Source organism: Dasypus novemcinctus, chromosome 17 (genome assembly GCF_030445035.2).
Source record: "Dasypus novemcinctus isolate mDasNov1 chromosome 17, mDasNov1.1.hap2, whole genome shotgun sequence".
In the NCBI taxonomy this organism is placed as follows: domain Eukaryota; kingdom Metazoa; phylum Chordata; class Mammalia; order Cingulata; family Dasypodidae; genus Dasypus; species Dasypus novemcinctus.
This window is the reverse complement of record NC_080689.1, coordinates 92,372,225-92,388,065: the sequence shown is the minus strand read 5'-3', so window position 1 is coordinate 92,388,065 and position 15,841 is coordinate 92,372,225. Positions and strand designations below refer to the sequence as shown.

The window sequence follows — 15,841 nt, the reverse complement described above, 5'->3', positions numbered from 1 at the left end:
ATGGGATGACTAAAACCTTCATTCCTGAAGATTCTGGGTCATTGATAGGCCTGCCTGGGTTGAGTTGTTGCAGTTTTCCATTGACTTTAATCACAGTGATACCCTAGGTGATCTCCTCTACTTCAGGCAAACTCTTCTTTATCTCCACTATGCAGTGACAGTCCTTTCCCCCCTAATAGGATCAGTCACCTAGCCAGTACAGTAATTCCCTTCTTTCCCTTTGATTCAGAGGCATGAAAAGACCAAAGTGGGCAGGTTGAATTCTTATCATCAAGATCAAAGGAATTAACTTTGTATTTCCTGGTGGAAGCACTCCTCCTTTTGGGAGTAAGACATGTAGTCTAGCTGAGCATAAGGTAGGAGTGACAGGAATCCCAAACTTTCCTGGTGGGATACTAGTGATAAGTGTGTGGTGAAACTCCCATTTTTGCCCCTTGATTCTAGGATTGCGAATCCCAACTATGGGAGAAATAGTACCATAGAGAGAATGCTGATTTAGAGCATGCAAAGCTTCCTGGAAAGCATTGCCCAAGCCTTGCAGATACTGTCACCTAGTTGACAAGGCCAGTGAGCCCTCAAATGACCATGACACCAAGATGGAAGAATCATACAGTTTGTTGAGTTTATCTCCCATCCTCTCTCATCCAAAAGTCAGATTATACATTGATAACCATTATTATAACCCTAGTACAGAAAGGAGTACCAGGTTTGTACTCAGGAGCTAATCTATGGCTTGAATTGTAAGCTCCACTTCCCAAAATCTGGGGAGAAAGAGATGGTTGGACACAAACTTAAGATATTGACTAGCAAATGTGGTGTGCTATAGTATAATCCTAAGAACAGCTAAAGTTTGAACCTGTCCAAGTCAGAAAGAGGCCAGTAGCTACCATTTTAACTCCAAGTCTGGCACAAAGGGAAACAGGGTGGCCTGAATGAAAACCACATTGCTGGTAAGGAATGGTTTATTTCTGTCCAGATCAGATTGCAGTTCTAGCATAAGTCCCAGTTGCACCTCAGGCAGGGAAGTAGCTGGAAAGACATGCACCGGCCTCTCCAGGAAAATAAAGGCCACACCAAGTTAGCTCGTGATATCCTACTTTAGTGGTACAGACCACCTCAGGGGCTATCTTGTGGCTGGAATTGGAAACTCCATTTCCCAGAAACAGGGGAGGAAGAGACAGTTGACCACTGATTTCAGCTACTGAATAATAAATTTGGCTGGCTAAAGTATAACACTAAAAATAGCTAAAGTTTTAAAATGCCCAAGTCAAGTAAGTGGCCAGTAGCTGCCATTTTGAATCTGCCCCAGCATGAGGGGAAGCGGACTGAGTGAAAATCACCGTGAAGTTAGGGAATGGTATCTTTCACTCAGATCAAAATGAAGCCCTAGCCTAGGCTTCAGCCCCACTTCTTGCAGGGAGCAAGCTGATGGGACCTGCACCAGCCTCTGTGGGAAAATGAAGATATATTCAGCTAGCACAAACATAATAGTAAGAAATTCATTGGGGTGGGGGCAACTGTGGTCATCTTGGACCTTACTGCATAGATTGTTGACCACACCTGCAGCTCCATCCCCACACCAGGAAGGGGAGAAAGGAACTTGAAGCTTCATGAGTCTCTCTGGGCAACTAGAGTCTAGAACTACACAACTTGGATTATTTTTCCATTTCTTAAATTTAATTTAATTTTTGACTTATCTTTTTTTAATCATTAATAGATCACACAAAACATTACATTAAAAAACTTAAGAGGTTCTGTAGCTCTGCATAAACCTTGGCAAGAAGAAATTTTGAGGAAGTTTCCTTGGTACCTAGGGCAAGGAGACAGTCTGAGCTTCCACAGCTTACAACACCAACTGCATCCTTGGCTTTTTCAACACAAGCAGCAATGGAGAAAGGGCAAGAAAGCCCTAAAAAAAGAAAGAAACTGCACACAAAATTAATACTCTAGTAAGCCAGATGTCAAGAAACCAAAAAAGAAATTTACAACACACACCAACATACAAGAACATATGACCCTGTTAAAAGAATAAGATAAGCCTTCAGATGGCATAATGGAATTGAAACAACTAATCACAGATGTTTAAACAAATCTCCTCAATAGATTCACTAAGATACCTAAAGAGATTAAGGATATTAAGAAGACATTGGATGAATACAAAGAAGAATTTGAAAGCATACATAGAAAAATAGCAGATCTTATGGAATGAAAGACACAATAAATGAAATTTAAACTACACTGGAGTCACATAATAGCATATTTGAGGAAGCAGAATAAAGGATGATGAGCTTGAAGAAATGACCTCTGAAAGTGAACAAACAAAAAGGCAGATGAAGAAAAGAATGGAAAAAATTGAACAGGATTTCAGGGAACTAAATAACAGCAATAGACATGCAAACATATATGTCATGGGTGTCCCAGAAGGAGAAGAGAAGGGAAATGGGATAGAAGGAATATTTGAAGACATAATGGTAGAAAATGTCCCAACCCTATTGAACAACTTATATATCCATGTCCAAGAAACACAACATACTCCCATTCAAATAAATCTGAATAGACAAAGTCTGAAACACATACTAATCAGATGTCAAGGTACAAGACTAAGAGAAAATTCTGAGTGCAGCAAGAGAAAAGTAACACATCACCTATATGGGATACCCAGTAAGATTAAGTACCCATTTCTAATCAGAATCCATGGAGACAGGAAGACAGTGGTATATATTTAAGATACTGCAAGAGAAAAACTTCCAACCAGGAAATTTATATCCAGCAATATTGTCTTTGAAAAATGAGGAGGGATTTAAAATATTCACAGGTAAACAGAAACTGAGTTTGTAACCAAGTGACCAGCATTGCAGGAAATATTTAGGGGTGTGCTACTTCCTGAAAACAAGAGAATGGAGATAGAGACCTGCAAGAGAGTCTAGAAATGAAGATTATGTCAATAGAAGTAAAAGAATCAAAAGAGTGGTGAAAATAATATATGACAGATAAAATCCAAATATTCAGGAATATACTTAACCAAGGATGTAAAGACTTATATCCAGGAGAATACAACTAGTAGTTAAAAGAAACAAACAAGACCTTGATAATTGGAAGAACTTTCCATGTTCACAGATTATAAGACCAAATATCCTTAAAATGTCAATTATATTCAAATTGATATACAGATTCAATACAATCTTCATAGAAATTCCACAAGAATTTTTAAATAAATGGAAAACATGATTATCAATTTTATGTGAAAGGATGAGTAGTCCTGAATAGCCAGAAACATCTTAAAAAGGAAAAGAACAATTGGAGAACTCTCATTTCCAGACTTTAAATCATATTACCTATCTACTTTGGTTAAAACACCATGGTACTGGCATAAAGAAAGACACATAGACCAATGGAACCGTACTGATGTTTCAGAAACAGTCCTTCACATCTATGGTCAAGTGATTTTGACTGGCATGACAGACCCACTCAGCACTGACAGAACAGTCCATTCAACAAATGGTGCCTAGAAAACTGAATATCCACAGTCAAAATAAAGAAAAAGGACCCCCTATATCACACCTTATACAAAATTTAACTCAAAATGGATCAAAAACCTATATATAAAAGCCAGAACCATAACCCTTCTAGAAGAAAATGTAAGAAAATATCTTCAAGACCCAGTAGTATGTGGTGGTTTCTTAAAGGAGATGAGAAGAGGACTGAGGTGGGCTTCTGATGTTTAATGCTGTACAAAATTAGTTAACTTTACTGTAAAAGTTTGGAAATGGACAGAGTTGATGTTAACACATTTAGTGAGTAACAGTTGGTTTATAAATAAGAATGTGGCTGAAAATGGTCATCTGGGAAAGTAAATGCCAAGTGAAAGAAAGCTAGAAAATAATCTAGGGAATGACTAACACAGTAAACACAGAAGTGGATGAGAATTGGGATTGAAGGTACAGAGGCAAGAGAGTCCTTGGTGAGCTAGAGTAGGTGTACATCACATTGCAGGGTGGTGGGTATGTGGAGAAGCATGGGAAAAATACAGTGGGAATGACCTGTGGACAGTAGTTAATAGTAATAATGTTATTTTCAAGCATCTATGCCAAAGATGTACTCTGTTGATAATGGAGGAATATGGAAAAAGTATGCCAAATGTATGCTATCACTCTGGTAATAATCTGATGATACTGTCTCATAATCTGTAACAAATGTTCCACCAGGATGTGGTGTGTTGATAGAGGGGTGTTTTTTGGGATTTCTACAAATGTGCATGATTGTTTTGTAGGGTTACAACTTCTGTCATAAAAATATATTTAAAAATAGTAATAGGGTGGGTGGAGGGAAAAATACACCAAATGTAAGACATGGACATAGTAAGATTTTGGAAATATTCTTTCATAATTTGTAACAAATGTCTTAAAACAGTGCAAGGTATTGGTGGTGGGTTGATATATGGGACCCCTGTATGATGTTAGGCATGTTTGTTGGTAAGTTCACAACTTCTACTATACACTTATTGTTTATACATGTTCATGTATAAATGACATAAAAATAATAATAGTGTTTGTTTGCGAAAAGTACTTTGGTTAGTAGTAATATTTTGAAGATGCCCTTTAATCATTAGTTAAAAATGTTTCACAACAATGCAAGGTATTGGTGGTAGGGTGAGGTATGAGAGCTCTCTATGCTGTTATGTGTGTTTGTTTTGCAAGTCCACAACTGTTACTATGCATGTATTGTTTATGTATGTGTATGTATGACTGATACACTTCAATAAATTTATATATATACTGTTCCCCACCAACTTTATAAAGGGTGCCATCTTTATAGATATCTAACCTAGTCTACCTCTGTAATCCAATGTCCTCTTTTAAAAACAGGCATTCCAAAACTTTAAGTTTGTTTCTTTCAGAATGAAAACAGGCATTCCAAAACTTTAATTAAGTTTGTTTCTTTCAGAATGAACATCTTATAACCATATAAAAACTTCATCCAGCTTTGTACAGAATGCCAGATCCATCTTCCTCCAGTCAAAATAAAGTAACAAAGTTTTTGCACCTTATTAGATAATGATTACAACACATGGCCAGCAGGAAGTAGTTACAGAAAAGTGGTCATTTCCCTTCGGTACCCCTTTAAAATTCAAGATACAAATTCTTTAAGGGTAAAATAAAACTAATAAATGGATCTGGAGCCTGGTGGGAAATCCACATAAGCACCAGTGACCCCCAGGATAACGGCGGAGGTGGGGAGGGGGAGGCTCTGCCCCCAGCATTCTGCTGTCCAGAATGAGAGCTCTTCTGAAATTAAGATGGGCCTGAATATTACCCAGGAACTTTGTCTTTAGGCCCTCACTAAAAAATTAATGAGTAGGGTAATCAATCAAAACGCAGGCAACCGCCCGTCTCATGACTCTATGAACATACCAGTCAGTCCAGGGGGACTCTGCAAATAGCGATGCCTAAGCTTACTGGACATAACCTTGGCCTCAAAGGCGGAAATATAATATAGCCTGTGCATAAATTCAAAATTATTTAATTCTATATCCAATGGTGCCTACTCTCAAGAAATTCAATTAAGTAATATAGGCCCTATAGGCTTTGACTGAATGTGTATTGAAGGTTGCATCCAGACAGAATGTGGGTAATAATTAATTTAAGCTTACCTGGAATGTGAGCGATATGTTAATTCAAAGATATGTTAATTGAGGCTTACCTGGAATGTGGGGGATATGCTAATTCAAGACCTATCTGGTACTCAGCCAAACACTTTACTAAAAAATTAGAGTTGTTTTCTTTCATAAAAGCACCATTAGACTCCCCACCCTGTATAAAAAGAACCCACAATTTCATTTGGATCTCAGATTTGGGGATGAAAAGCTCTGAGCCTGACTGGTCCTAAATAAATATTTTTTTTCTTTCCCCAAATTATTCCTGAGCCCTGGCCTTTCTATACACACATAATCGAACCTCTCTCAACTTCTACAACAAGAGCAGAAAGATTTAGTTTTGCAAAGATGAAATTTAGGGAAGCGGATGAGGCTCAAGTGATAAGGCCTCCGCCCACCATATGGAAGGACCTGGTTTGATACCTGAGGAATCCTGGTAAAAAGGGAGGGGGAGGAAAAGTGTGCCTGCACAACAAGCCAATTGCCCAAGCAGCAAGACAAGTGCCCATGTGAGTGCCAGTGTGGAATCCCTGTACCCATGTGGCAAGCCAGTCCCTGCATGGCAAGGTGAGTGCCCAAACAGTGAGCCAGTGCCCATGCAAGTGAATCATGCAGGAAGATGATGATGCAACAAAAAAGAGACAAAGGGGAGAGTCAAGGTGAAGTGCAGCAGAAACCAGGAACTGAGGTGGCTCAAGTGACAGGGAAGCTCTCTCCCCATCAGAAGTCCCCAGAATCCAATTCCAGTGAATTCTAGAGGAGAAAAAGGAGAAGAGAAGACAAATAGAGAAATAGATACAGAAGATCACACAGCAAAAGGATGCAGACAGCAAAAACAGCAGGGTGGGAGAGGGGAAAAAAGGTGCAAACAAAACAAAACAATGAAATGGACAAAGGCCAAGAAAGTTAGTTAGATAATTGCTGGTACATCACAAATTTAATTTATTAAAATGAGAGGACACTCAACCATGGATATCTCAAAAACAAATACCATGGCAAAAGCCATGATATTTTAATAGTATATAAAATATTCCAGACAAATGCTTAACTAGAGAGGTCAAAAGGACAATTCAGTGTAACCAGGACACTTTCAGCCAAGCCTAGTGTAACCCTACATGGGAATGAACTCACCACAGAAAGGGAATGACACAAGGACTAAAAATCTGCTGGGACACTTGTTAAAAATATGAATCTTGAAATACATTCCAGTCAAACTGGTCAGAATTCCCAAAGTTTGGAAATTATATTCTATCCAGATCCCAGATTTTTCTTTTGTGTACTGTCTCATCAGTCTTGGACTTGGAACCAACATTTCATCAAGCAAGCAGCAATAGTAGCATTTGAAATGATGCTAAAATCTACTTTACATTATTTTTATTAGAATGTAATGAAACATGTAAAGCATATCACAAATTATAAACACTATGACTATTATAAAGATAATGTAGCTAAGAAATGAAAAATGTGAATTTGATTTAGAAAATAAGAATCACAGTCATCCTTCATTGAGGAGATGGTGGAAAAGAAAGAAATTGCAGAGTATTAAAGACAATGTAAGGTAATAAATGGAATCAACAAATATAAATTGGTTTAGTAGCTAAAGGACTGTATGAATCAGCCAAAGGGGGACTGATGCAAAATACCAGAAATCTGTTGGCTTATACAAAGGGTATTTATTTAGGGTAGAATCTTACAGTCACAAGGCCCTAAAAAGTCCAAGTCAAGGTACCATAAAAGGTACTTTCTAACACAAAGTCATTGGCCATGTGTTGGAACAAGATGGCAGATAATGTCTGCGATGGTCCAGCCTTCCTGTCTTCCTCTCTTCCTGTGGCTTGTTTCTGTCTGGGCTCACCTGCCCTGCTTCTCTGTGTTCTTACTTCCTGGGCTCCACTCAAAATTCCAACAACACTTCACTGCAATGAGGTTTCTCCATGAGTCCCTGCCCACCATGAGAGTGGGGTTACAACATCCTATCGATGTGGACCAATCAAACCATTAAGCATTATTTAATGAAGTAAAAGTAAAACCTCTGAATCCAATATAATCTAATATGACCAGAGGGGCAGACCAGTTTAGAAACATAATCCAATAACATTTTTTAAATTCATAAACAATATTCAACTGCTAAAAGGTCTCATGAGGTCTCAAGATTTATTCTTGTACACCTATAATAATCCAAAGGTGGCACTACAAAAAATCTGTTCCTAATCCTGGGAACCTGTATATGCTACCTCATATGGCAAAATCTTTGCAGATATGATTAAGTTAAGAATCTTCAGATAATAGGATTTCATGGCTCATGGGACTGGACCTTAAATGCCTCACATATATCCTTATAGGAGGGACATTTGACCACAAATAGAAAATAGGGTGGGAATTAGACAGTGAAGAAAGGAATTAGAAGCCTTGAGATCTGAAGCATGTCAGTCACAACAATCAAACAACAATTCCTTGCAGTAAGTCTATTAATAGATATCCTAAATTCTATTTCTCTGATGGAATTCTGATTTTACTACCAAGCATGGAGTACTGCTATAACAAATACCAAAATATGTGTTAGTGATTCTGGAAATGGAAGGTGGATGTAGGCTGGAAGAATTTTGAGGCATCTGATTGAAAAGCCTAGATTTTCTCAAGCACAATGTTAGTAGAAATATAGACATTGAAGCTACTTCTGTTGAGGGCTTAGAGGAAATGAGGAGCTGTTACCTTAATGGGAAGGATGACTATCTTTGTATACCTGGGCAGAAATTTGGCTGAATTTTGTCTGAGAGTTTTTTGTGTGAAAAGCAATACTTGAAATCAATAAAATTGTATACTTAGCCAAGTAGCTTTCCAGACAAAGTATTGAAAGTATGTTCCCAGTTCTTCTTGCTATGTATGTAAAATCTAGGAGGAAAAATAAATAGAAAAAAAAGTTAAGCAAAAAAGACCTGGAAATTATGATTTAGGCTATTTGACACCTATCTAGATTGGGAAATATGCTAAAATTAAGATATTAACTGTAATGAAAGAATGAACTTAAGATAATGTCAAGTATGACAAAATTGCAAATGTAAAGGAGCTTAGGCAAGTGCTTCATGGATCCCTTTAACCATGAAGCAGAATCCAGAACAAGAGACAGGCATATCCAGAGAGATCTCTGGACGACACTCTTATCTAATGACATGAAACTTCTGAGATAGTATTTTTTCCCTTCATAGCAGATATTAAAATATTAATATTATTTCATCAAATTTTTACTGGCATCAAATAAAATGATGCATAATTCACTCTAATTACATTATTTAATGTGCTGTATATATATGATGCATCATACATATGACAGTTGTTTAATGCACATTTTTTATTGACTTTAAAGAGAAATATCTTTAGCTACGTATATAGATTTCTTTTTTTTACCACTAATAAATTAACTTTTTATTGGTTAAAAGTTAACAATTTAACTGCCTTGTCAGATATATATTGCAGATTTTCATATGGCATAAAAATAAAAATATTTTCATGAATATAAAAATCTGAATGAAAGAGATGGCAATGGCATTTTTAAAAAGTAAATTCACACTGGTGCTGAAGTCACTAGGTAGTTGGTAAAAACTGGAACACATTTGCAGGAAAAAAATGTTCTGCAGCATTTTAAATCAAATGGCAGTGGTACAAGGCCAACAAAACAGGAAAGTAGTTAAAGTACAGACCACGTAGAGTAGATATCTGAAGAATGGCCAATTGATCAGTTCATTTTTCAGTCTACATTATATTATCTAAGTTAGTATGGGAACCGGAGCTCAGTGAGTAAATGCTCTCTTATAAAATAAAACTACTTTTTTGGGGACTCACATTTTAATCCTCCCAAACAGTAGTCACTGTAGTCCATGAAAAGAAAAAATAATTTATGTCATACTTATTTGGATGATTACTTACTGGTAATTAGTATCCCTACATTTTTTTTAAAAGGCAACCATTTTAAATAACAATACATATCAGGCTAATAGAAAAAAGTTGAAACAAAGCCCTCTCTTTCAATCTCACAAAGTCAAGCAGACAAGAGTAGGTACATTCAATATCTTCCAATGAGGCTTCTTGCAATTATCAAATTTCTTTTCTGGCAAAGATGAACTTGGCTCATCATAAGAAGTTTCTTTGAAGGCTGTTGCTAAAATCACTTCCCTTTGAAAAAGCAAAGTTCAAAGCATGATAGTGCAAGAGGCAAGTTTTTGATTTATACAAGTGTATAGACTAATTGTGTATAGTCTCTAATTTCAAATTAATTTTAAAAAACAGAAATTATTTTGATAAATTCCAGCTTCCCTAAATTTACCAGTACATCCATGGACAGCACAAGAATTAGTACAATTTGATTATCTTAATGATTCTGTCATGAAGCCTTCACACTGGTTCAGAAGGGAGGGCAGCGCAGGCAAGTCTCCTACAAGTTCTGTGCACAAGGACTGTCCTCTTGGGAATCACGGTATATGAAAAAGCAGGTTTCCCCACATTATGTCTTAAAAAACCATGTCAATTAGCAATTTGGAAAAACAGTGCTAAGTGATGTTTCTTTTCTTCAGTTAAATCTGGGAGCTCTGTGTGTTCCGGGAGAGTCCATTGCGAAGTGTCGTGGGTCAGGAATCCCTCGACTGTGAGTATTCACTATTAGAGGGCTCTGGAGGGTCAATCAGATGTTCATACTCGCTGTCAACTCATTCATCAACACCATCTCCAGTTGCTCTTTAGGAACGGGGAAGGTCTTCTCCACCTCCATTATACTTCAGCCCGGCACTGGTGGAAGCATAATTGGAAGAGCCCAGGGCTTGAGGTCAAGGCATAAAGACACTACTTTCCGTGCTAGAATGGCTTGATTGTTTGGGTAAAATCTGAATAAGAGGGAGGAGGATCAGAGGCATCTGCATCTGAAAGTGTACCTCTGCCTTCCACTGAGAACGCAGATTAGGGCATTTGAGGACTGAACACTTGTTCCAAAATTTCAGAAACCATCTGCCTGCTTAACATCATCTGCTGCATTCTTCTTTCCTGTTCCTCTTCATTTTATCCTTTGAGTGATTTCTTTGCAATTTATTCGCTTCTGCCTGACAAGATTCAACAACTTGCTCACTCTTTTCTACATCTGCACACACGGCCTGCATTTCCTCCTGAAGTGCATTATAAACCTGATTAATCACCCTGATGTCTTTCATTCCTGCATCGTTGTCAAAAACGTCAGTACCATGTTCTTTAATAACTTTGGCAATACTCTGAGGTATTTGGCACTGAAGACACTGTACTCCTGCTGGCTAGGATTGCCTAGATTGGAAATAGTGAGTGATATCCTTTGATTATACTTTCATTTTTTTCTGAAGATAACATTTTCTAAAACCTGGGTAGAACTGTTGGCAGTGGAGATGAACCTGAATAGGAGGAAACAAGGTCAGGTGTGCCAAGGATCTGGGTGAGCTGCTTGTGGATGTCCTGCTCTCTGTTTGACATCTGCTGCTGCATGTTGCATCAAAATCTGTACCACCCAATAACTTTCTTTCTCTGATATTTAGGAATCCTGTCCAAACTCTGTTCATTAACATTGCTTGCACAGTCATAAAAACTAAAATGTTTTGAACAAGGCTAATGGGTATGGGTTCCATTTACTTGCAGAAATTCTGTGTTGCTGATTTGTGAGTCAAAAGTGCTAAATGTTTCCTCTTGTTTAACTCTCCCAGCAAAAACCTTTGGAATCAGCTTTGCTGTTGGCGCTGTGGAAACAGATGCTAAAGGTATACCCCAAAATGGAAGTCGCCGTGATGGAAATCTCCAATTGGCCCCTCAACCTATCTTTTTACTCACATTTTAGGTTAAATTGATCCTAGGTTGTCTTATCTTATATACTTTCTGGATGCTTCCATGTAGCTATGTCAGGAACACACATATTCCTAATTCTGAATTTTATTGTCCTTTGTGGCAAAGTCTCTCTGAGACAAGCAGAGACATGCCACTTAAAAATTCCTGTTGAATGATCAGATAACATTAAGTCAAAAGTTATTTCAGAGTATGAAATTGTTTTCAGGTTATGCACATTTTTGTAAGAAAACATGCAGAAATATTTGTGAGGATATTGTGAGGAAGTGGAAATATTCCAAAGTTTCCATTTATTTAATCCTAATGGGTTTGTGTCTTATATAGCACCATGTCTCTCTAACAGAACCCAGCTATAAGCAAACTTTTCAAATTTAGGTGAAGGGACTCTTAAAGGTCCTTAGGATTTAAGAAATTTCAAACTCCTTACCCATACTCCCTACCCACATTATTGGTTTGTACTCTCCTAAACCAGATTTTTGAGAATTTTATATTATCCAAAATGCTGCCTACTGAGCTGAAAGAAAAAAATAGAGGACCAAATTCAAGAAGGCCGCTGGAATTCCACAATTCTGCATGCTGGTTCATGCAGATTCAAAGAACCATTGAAGAAAAGAAAGCCAATGCCTTCATTTGCAAGGCTGCTATGACAAAAATACTACAGAATGGTGTGGCTTGAACAAAGGGAATTTACATGCTTACTTTGGAGGTTAGGAGATTTCCACTATAGAGGTTTCAGCAAGACATTGATTTCTATCCAAAGTCTATAACATTCCAGTGCTGGCTACCAGAGATCCTTGAGGTTCCTTGGCTCTTATCCCTGCCTTGAACTGATGGCAATGTCCACTTCCTTCTCTTCTCAGTTCTGCTGACTTCCATCTTCTGGCTCCTCTCTGTGGCTTCTATATCTATGCCTGAATTTCTCATGCCCATAAGGGAATCCAGTAATCTCATTGAAGGTGCTGTTTTGTTCAAGTGGGACAAACCTTAACTGAAATAAAACATTCAAGAGTTCATATCTAACATGGGCCCACACACACAGGAATACTGATGAAGATGAAGAATATGAATATAATTCAGTCTATCCCAAATGAAGATATATCACAGACATGAGCTCAGAGACCAGAGATCTGGGTACAGAGGCCAGAGCCAGAGGTCCAGAGGGCAGAGGCATGGTCCCAAGGACAATCCATAGGCCATAGTTAACTTCGAGGTAGTGAGACCTAAAGAAACTTCAGGATTTCAAAATTGCTTGACAGAAGTGGTTATTTTCTTCCTTATTTTCCCTCCTTTTTGGAATGAGGATGCCTAAACTTTTATATGATGCCTGCACCAACATTGTATTTGGAATCAGTAAACTTGTTCTTAGTTACTGGTCCACAGAGAGAAATGGATTTTGGATGAGAATGGGTCCTAATCTGAAAGTCATATATACCTGATTTTGACAAGGTAGATGACACCTTGGGACTGTGAGCAGATGCTATTTAGATGAGGTTTGGGAATTGAGTTGAGGCTGTAATTTGTTCAGACATTTGGACATGTTGGAATGAGGAGAATTTATTTTACATATGTGGAAAATGAGTATCATTGGGTTAGAACGGATTACTGTATAGATTGAATATATATGGTCTTAAACTTTGTACCAAAGCATACTCCCTTGTATGAGATAAACAATATACTTTATTTAATTTGAGATGGAGAGATTATCCTGGGTTTTCAGGTTGACCATAAATGCAGTCACATGTATCCCAAGAAAAGGGAAGCAGGATAATCTGACAGACAAACAGAGGAGAAGGCAAGTGAGGGCAGAGCAGAGAGACATTTGAAGATGCTGGGCTGGAAAACTGGAGTAATGTAGTTTCAAAACAAAGAATTCTGGCAGCCCTCCTGGACCGGTAGAGGTGAGGAATGAACTCTCCTGGAAACCACCAGAATTGTGGACTTACGGTCGCCTTGATTTAAGCCTTATGACATAATTTCAGTTGTCTGGCTTCCAAATTGTGAGGGAATTGAATTCTGTTATTCTGAGTTATCCAAGATTTTAAAATTTGTTAAAGCAGCCACAGAAAACTAATTTAATCATTCATAATTGATAAATAACTGCATCATTTTGAAAGAGATATGAAAATACTATCAAACCTGGTAGAAACAGCAAGATGGCAGCAGAGCAAGGAGCTCTGAGAGTCAGCTCCTGCTACAGGGCAGTTAGCAAACCCCCATACCTCTCTGGAGCTAGCTGAAGTGCCTGTTTGGGGGTTCCAGGAGACAAAAAGAGCATCCTGCAACATTCTTGAAGGAGTGGAAAGAGGAGACAGCCCATCTACAAAGAAGACTAGTAAGCAGAGTGCTCCATGCAGTGGAGGCCAGTGCTCATCCTCCAATGGAGGCACAGGGGGCCTTGGGAGCTGTTCTGTGGCTTGAATTGAAAGTTCCACTTCCCCAAAATGGGGGAGGAAGAGACAGGTGGGCACTCATTTCAGGTACTGGTGAGTAAAATCAGTGGGCTACAGTATAATCATGAGAACAGCTAAAGTTGGAGCCTGTCCAAGTCAGAAAGAGGCAGGAGCCACCATCTTAACTCCACGCCTGTCATGAGGGGAAGCTTGACAAGACTGAGAATCCCAGTGCTGGTGGGGACTGATTTCTTACCATCCAGATCAGATTGTAGCTCTAGCCTAGGCCCCAGTGCCACCTCCAGCAGGGAGGAACCTGCAGGGACCTGCACCTGCCTCTCCAGGAAATTACTGGCCAAGCCAAGGAGGCCAGTGATTTTCCTACTCTGGCTGCATGAGCCACTCCAAGAGATATTCTGTGGTTGTAATTGGAAGCTCCATTTCCCAAAAACAGGAGAGGAGGTGACCGTTGGCTGCTGATTTCGGTTACTGATTGGTAGACTTGGCTGGCTCAGAGATAACCCTGGGAACAGCTGAGATGTGAACCAGTCCAATGCAGAAAGAGGCCAGATCGCCATTCTGACTCTACCCCCAGCCAGAGGGGAAGCTGGGCTGAATGAAACTCTCAGTGTCAGCAGAAACAGTTTATTTCATGCAGATCAGCCTGCAGCCCATCTAGGCTTCCGCCCTGCCTCTGGCAGGAGGAGGCTGAGGAGCCCTGTACCAGCCTATACAGGTAACTGCAGGTAACTTTGGTTGGCATAGACCAAACACCAGAAGTCTACCAGGGCAACAGTGGTCATCTTGGACCTGCACTGCATAGATTGCTGGTCACACCTGCAGCTCCATCCCCACCCCAGGCAGGAGAGAAAGGGATGTGAAGCTTCACCAGTCTCTCTGCGCAACTAGAATCTAGGTTTGCACTTGAATAACTTGACATAGCTGTAACTCTGTCCCTACCCCTGGCAAAGAAGAAAGTTGGAAGAAGCTTCATTGGTCCCTGCTACAATGAGGGCAGTTTGATCCTCCACAGAGTACACCACCAACTACATTCTTGGCCCCTACTGCACAACCAGCAGGGGAAAAAGGATAGGAAGCCTTAAACTAAAGAGAAAAACTGTACCCAGAAGAAATACTCTAGTAAGCCAGATGCAAAGACACCAACAAAAACATTACAATCCAAACCAAGAAACAGGAAGCTATGTCCCAGTTAAAAATCAAGGTAAGCCTATAGATGACATAAAGGAGTTGAGACAACTAATTATAGATGTTCAAACAAATCTTCTTAATCAATTCAGTGAGAGGGCTAAAGAGATTAAGTATATTAAGAAGACACTGGATGAGCACAAAGAAGAATTTGAAAGCATACATGGAAAAATAGCAGATCTTATGGGAATGAAAAGTTCAATCAATGAAAGTAAAAAAATATTGGAATCATATAATAGCAGATTTAAGAAGGCAGAAGAAAGGATTGGTGAGCTTTAAGAAATGGCCTTTGAAAGTGAACATACAAAAGAGCAGAAGAAAAAAAGAATGGAAAAAAAATGAACAAGATTTCAGGGAAATAAATGACAGCAAAAGGCATGCAAACATATAGGTCATAGGTGTCCAAAGGAAAAGAGAAAGGAGAAGGGACAGAAGGAATATTTGAAGAAATAATGGTAGAAAATTTCCCAACCCTATTGAATGACATAGATATCCCTGTCCAAGAAGCACAATGTACTCTCGTCTAAAAAAATCCAAATAGACCAACTCCAAGACACCTACTCATCAGAATGCCAAAGGCCAAAGACAAAGACAGAATTCTGAGAACAGCATGATAAAAGCCATGCATAATATATAAAGGCTATCCAATAAGATTAAGTGCTGATTTCTCACCAGAAACCATGGAGGCAAGAAGACAGTGGTCTGATATATTTAAGATACTACAAGAGAAACACTTCCAGTCAAG

General features: G+C 38.7%; 1 pseudogene; it reads right to left on the bottom strand.

Moving 5' to 3' along the window:
- Nucleotides 1-10,275: 10,275 nt before the first annotated feature.
- Nucleotides 10,276-13,775, bottom strand: LOC101426838 (BRISC complex subunit Abraxas 2 pseudogene; annotated as a pseudogene).
- Nucleotides 13,776-15,841: the final 2,066 nt, after the last annotated feature.